The following is a 6,182-nucleotide window of genomic DNA, read 5'->3' as shown; positions in this document are numbered from 1 at the left end:
ATCTGCTACACTTCTTTAATATCTCAAAGCAGATTCCACATGTTCCTGTAAGTAGTTTCATAAAATGCTATAAAAACAAAAAGCAAATAAGGTTATACTGCTAGCACCTTAGAGCTTCAAGAAAGCTTACATGTGTACTTCACGCAAATCTCAAGATTTCCCTTCCACATTCCTTATTTACTTATCTTGACAAAGACATGTATGGTCTTAGCCTCTTATAAACACTTACCCCTTCATTGCTTGCAAACTCCTTTATCACATTCAGTAACAATTAAAATACTTCACATTTGCTTTGCTGTTTCTGTGTGCTTAAGAGGGTTTTATCTTAGTATTTCTTAGTCTTTTTTATACAAAAGTATGAACACAGTGGTCTACAGAGGAAATAATTCCCATATGGAAATAACTAATTAACAGCAGCTCATAACCTAATTATTTAGGTTATGATATATATATAATATATATACATATGAGGTTTTACAGACTAGGAGTACTGGTATAAAGCTACACACTACTTCTTACATCTCTGCATAGCATGTTGTCACTAAAAACAGTTTTTCACGTTAAGGTTTACTGTAGGGACTCTCACAACAATACCAACTATTTTTCTGTCCCTGCATCCGTGCATTGCTTCATGTGAGCTTATAAATTCAGCAAGGAGGAGAATGGGGGGGGGGAATGTGTATTTTGAGGCAGATGTGTTGACTGTCTGGGGTTAAAAATACCCCAGTAAACGTAACTTAACAACACAGAACCTGAGGAAAAGTGAAGATTAAAACCATAAAGACAAAAGAAAACTAATTACTAAGTATGGCTCAAGTTCAGTAGCCCTCCCTTACTCATGTGCAAAAAGCATAGGTTTTGTTTTTATTTTTTTAAGGGCTAGCAGAAGAAAGGGAACAAAAGGGACTTTATTTTTAGCAGAAAAAGTACCTCTTGCTTGCTTGCTTGCTTGCTTACATTAAAAAAAACGTGAACAGCCTTTCCATGGACCTTCTTCCAAAACAAGCAGCAACTGGGAAAAATAATAATAATAATAATAATAAAGGCAGCAAGTGTGCAGGGCTTTCTGTGAGGAAGGTTCTCCCTCAAAGCCCCAGCTCCCAGCGCCGCGTGATTTGGCACTGTCCCCACCCTACTCCCACACTGACGGCAGGGACCCCAACGGCACCAGCCGCACCCCATGGGTCGGCCGAGCTCACGTTCCTGCCCGCACGGACCGTTATGGGCGAGGAAGCAAGAGGCAGGGCCTGCTCCAAGACCCGCCCCACCCCAGGTAAGGGACCAACGGCCCGAACGGCCACCCCCGCCCCACCCTTCCCCTCACCTCCCGGCGGCGGCAGAACGCTCCCCACAGCCCCGGCGACGGGCGGGCGACGACGGCGGAAGGAGCGCGCGAGCGCCTCCGCCGCGGCTAGTTGCCAGGGCAACCAAACGCCGACAGCGGGGGCGAGGGACGAACGGCGAACGCTCCCGCCGCCCGCCGCGGCGCGCGCCCCTCTCGCCCAATCAGCGTTGCGGGCGGGGCCAGGGGGCCGCGTGCGGCAGCCGTTGGGTCGAGCCGCGGCGGTGCGCGGCACCTCGACGCTGCGGGAGCGGCGGCTCTGCCTCGTCTTTTGGCCTCTTCTCTTTCTTTTCGCCCCTTTGGGTCTTGTCTTCCAGGCTGCGGTCGCAGGCTTCTCACCCCTCTGGTGTAAGCGAGTGCTGCCATGCTAAACGAGGGCCACAGGCTCCTCCTGCAGTGGGCATGCCACCCCTCACTGACCCCTCCCCACAGGGCCACCCTGTCACCCACCAACTGCCCTCCCAGGAGTCCTTAGAAGATGAAATCGCAACTGGGGAATTTTCCAGAAGAAGAAACAATTCTGAAACCTATTAACAAGAATGGCAGCTGAAAAAGTTTTGTATGTGAAGAGCTCACAGCTTTATTAGTGCTATCTAAATAATGATACATGTCCTTAAATTACGTATACCCAAAGGTTTTCCACCTGCTCTCACCCCCTCTCCCTTTCTTGCTGCACGCCAGCCACTTTAGTGAGCACAAATTACTGATGAAAACAAAACACTGGAGTTTGTTTTCCCCATATGCAAGATAGCAGGGCTAGTAGTTTAATAAGCTGAGTAGATTTTGTACCCTAACAGCAACAAATTTTATAAAAATTTTAGGAAATTTTTAATGCATTCTTCCTGTGAGGAAAGTAGTCTTCCTATTTGGGGGTTTTCTTGAAAGTCAATATTATAACAAACTTCTTAATGCCTTTTTAATGAATTAACCTTATGAAGAACTAGCTGAAGCCAATAAAACTGCATGCATGCTACGTGCTTGCTGAGTTGAAACATAAAAGCACTTGAAATGGTGACAAAATATATACTTCCAATTAAATCCGGATTAGGACTTTATTTTTCTTATAGGAAAAATGACACAAACAGAATATTATCAGGTGTAAATATGTTCTGCTTTAACCTTTGCCAGAAATGCAGACAAGGTGTAACGTTCATGCTTCCAACCTGGAATTTCCTATATCCTTCTCTCCAAGGATTGGAAAGATCACAAGATGACCATATGTCTGCACTGGAATCCAAACTGAGCATGCCCTTGAGCTGCTTGTTCTGGAAAATATTTCTAAATTTCAGTAAAAAATATGTAATATTGTAATAGTAATTTTGGATTTAGTTTATTCCCCCTCATGGCCGTAGATTTTGCAGGTGTCTAAGGCTGTCTCTTAGTAATTTGATTTAAAGAAAGAAAAAGCTGTGAGAAGTTTCAGGGAAAATATTTATTCATCAAGATTTGAAAGAGGAGTCTTGTCCAGTGGCATGGAGTGTTAAACAATCATCTGTTTACTCTCTAGTGTGGCAGAAATTTGGCTGAGTACAAAAAGTCCTTGTCTTCAAGAAAGCTCTTGAGAATACCTGTATAAAATCATTGATGACTGTATTTCTTACAGTTCTGGACTGGAACTTTGAACTGAAATTTATTTCTAAGGACAAAAAACACCTTAAGATCCTCTCTTGCATAAAGAGTAACATGCATTTTGCATAATACTGAGTATGTGAATTATACTTGGGTATACCATATAATGAACAAGACAACTATATCTTTAGAGGATATTAACAGTTCTAATTGTAAAATGATAAATTCAAGCCTAACAGTTTCTGACAAACTTTTTATACCGTAACAGGTAAACTTTTTTCCTGGGCATCTTCCTCTTATGTGGCTAGACAACTACATAAGGTGGAATCAACACAGTTATACAGCATAGCTGTTCTATTTAATACAGCACAAAATATATTTCTGAAACAATTAGCTTTTCCCTCTGAATTTAACATAGGTTTTGCTTTTTGTTTTCAAAAGTAGGTTCTCAACAGCATATAAACATAAGGTTCTCAAAAGCATAGGCTGATCAAATAGTGCATTAGTTTCAACAGACTTGTAGCCAGCAATACTGCAATGTGTTTATTTCAGAAATAAAACTATGATCTTTAAAGTTTAATGTTTTTAGCCTCACCTTGTTAAGGAAAATGATGCTCATACATTCTTGCTGTACTGCCTAGTAACTTGTAAACCCATCAGCCAGCTGTGACTGAAGCTGGCAAAGGGCAGAAGCATAGGAAGATAATAAATTCTATTATTCTTTATAAAAATAAGCAGCTGAGTAGAAAACAGATTCCTAAACTGTTATCTTCATTTGAAACATAAGCTGAATGGCTGTGCGTCTGCCCTGGTGGCATGCACATACTAACAAGCAAATTGACCTGCCTTTATCAGGAATCCTACAGCCAACTAAGATCTGGTAGACATGAGGCAGAACAGAAGCAATGTGAAGGGGTTGTTAAGAGACATGCGGAAGAGAACTAGAGGTGTTAGCAACTAAAGTTTTAATTATTGTCAGTGGGAAGTAGGAGATGGCAGGAGCCTAGGAATAACAAGGCAAGAATAACCTGACAAAAGTCAGGTGAGGAGGTTGTGATGGGATTGGCAAGCAAAGTGTTGGGGTGATGTGAACAGAACAGACCTTGTAATCAACAAAATAGGGCTGAAGTAGAGCCATCCCAAGCACGTGGGTGTAAATAAAGAAGTGGCTGTGGACCAGCATTATGACAAAAGGTTTCATATCCTTTCTGGGAAATCAGCATGCTGGGGTGTCTCTCTGAAATGTCTGTACACTAATGTACACAACATGGGGAAAATGGAGGAATTAGAAGTTTGTCTCAGTTACAGGCTTATGATCTCACTGAGGTCACTGAGATGTGGTCAGATAGCTTACATGATGGATACAGACTTTGGGAACGATGGGCCAGGAAAGCAAGGAGGGGGAGTTGCTGTTTATGAGAGACAGCAGCTGGGATGCATGCATCCTCCTCTGACTGGGAATGAGTGACGAGAGCTAGCCGAGAGCTTATGAATGAGCACTGGCAGGTGGGCCAGCATGGGTGGTGTTGCTGGTGTCTGCTACAGACTATCTGATCAGGAAGAAGTATGTGAGGCCTTCTTCAGAAAGCTAGAAGTCTCACATTCACAGACCCCAGTCATCATGGGAGGCTTTGGCCACCCCAATGTCTGCTGGAGGGCAACATAGCAGGGCACAAGCAATCCAAGTAGTTTATGGAGTGCATTGATGACAAATTCGTAGCACAGGGGATCAAGGAGCTAATGAGGAGAGAGGTATTCTGTTGGACCTTGTATTTACAAACAACGAAGGAGCAGTCGGGGATGTGAAGGCTGGGGGCAGCCTTGTCTGGGGTGACCATGAGATAATGGAGTTCAAGATCATGCAAGGAGGGAGCAGGGCAAAAGGCAGAATCACAACCCTGGACCAAAGTCCAGGAGAGCAAGTTCTGTGCTGTTCAGGAAATCCACTTGGAAGAATCCCATGGGATATGGCCCTGGAGGGAAGGGGATCCCAGAGAGCTTGCTGATATTCAAGGATTACCTCCTCCAAGCTCAAGAATGGTCCACCTTATGATCAGGAAATCAAAAAAGGTGGCAGAAGGCCTGCACTGTTGAATAAGGAGCTCCTGACAAAACTCAGACATAAACTCAAACAAGCATACAAGAGGTGGAAGCATGGAGAGATGACCCAGGAGGAATATAGAGACACTGCCTGAGTGTACAGGAATGCTCACCTGGAGCCGAATCTGGCGAGGGGTGTGAAGGGCAACAAGAAAGGTTTCTACAAGTACATAAGCAGCAGAAGGAAGGCTAGGGAAATCACGGGCCCAATTCTAAATGCTGCAGGTGCCCTAATGACAAAGGGCACAGAAAACATTGAGGTACTCAAGTCCTGACTGATAAGACCTGCCTTCAGGAATCCCACACCCTTGAAATCAGAGAAGTCTGGAACAAGCAAGATTACCCTCAGTGGAGAGGGATCAGGTTAGGGATCATTTAAACAAACTGGATGTACAAGTCCCTGATTCCTGACAGGAGTCACCTGTAAGTACCAAGGGAGTTGGTCAGTGTAATTGCAAAGATGTTTCCTGATTATCTTTGAAAGGCCATGGTGGCTGGGGGAGATTCCTGATTACTGGAAGAAAACAAACATCCCTTCTATCTTCAAGAAGGAGCACCCAGGGAACTGCAGGCTGGTCAGCCTCACCTCAATCCCTGGGACAATAGAACAGCTCATCCTAAATGCCGTCTCTAAGCATGTGAAGCATAAAAAGGTGATCAGCAGTAGTCATCATGGATTCACCAAGGGGAAATCATGCTTAACCAATATGATAGTCTTCTATAATCGGATGACTGGCTGCATAGATGAGGAGAGAGAAGTGGAGTTGTCTACCTTGAGTTCATTAAGGCTTTTGACATTATTTTCTGTAGGAGCCTGAACTGCTGAGCTCAGAAGGTTGTGATCAGCACAATGTAGTCCATCTGGAGGCCAGAGGTGTACCCCGGGGGTCCTTACTGGGGGCACTACTGCCCCACAGGGGTCAATACTGGGGGTAATATTGTTTAATGTCTTAATTAATGACCTGACTGCTGGGATAAAGTCACCCTCAACGAGTTTGTAGATGATACAAAACTGTGAGGAGTGACTGATGCACCAGAGGGTTGCACTGAACCTCATGAGGTTCAAAAAAGTGCAAACTGCTCCTGGGGAAGAATAACCCCACCCCACACACCAGTATGGCTGAGGGCTGACTGGATGGAAAGTAGGTTTGCAGAAAAGGGCCTGAGGGTC

This window comes from Rhea pennata, chromosome 2, assembly GCF_028389875.1.
Source record: "Rhea pennata isolate bPtePen1 chromosome 2, bPtePen1.pri, whole genome shotgun sequence".
Lineage (NCBI taxonomy): Eukaryota > Metazoa > Chordata > Aves > Rheiformes > Rheidae > Rhea > Rhea pennata.
The sequence above is the reverse complement of the archived record's forward strand: the minus strand, read 5'-3'. Positions refer to the sequence as shown.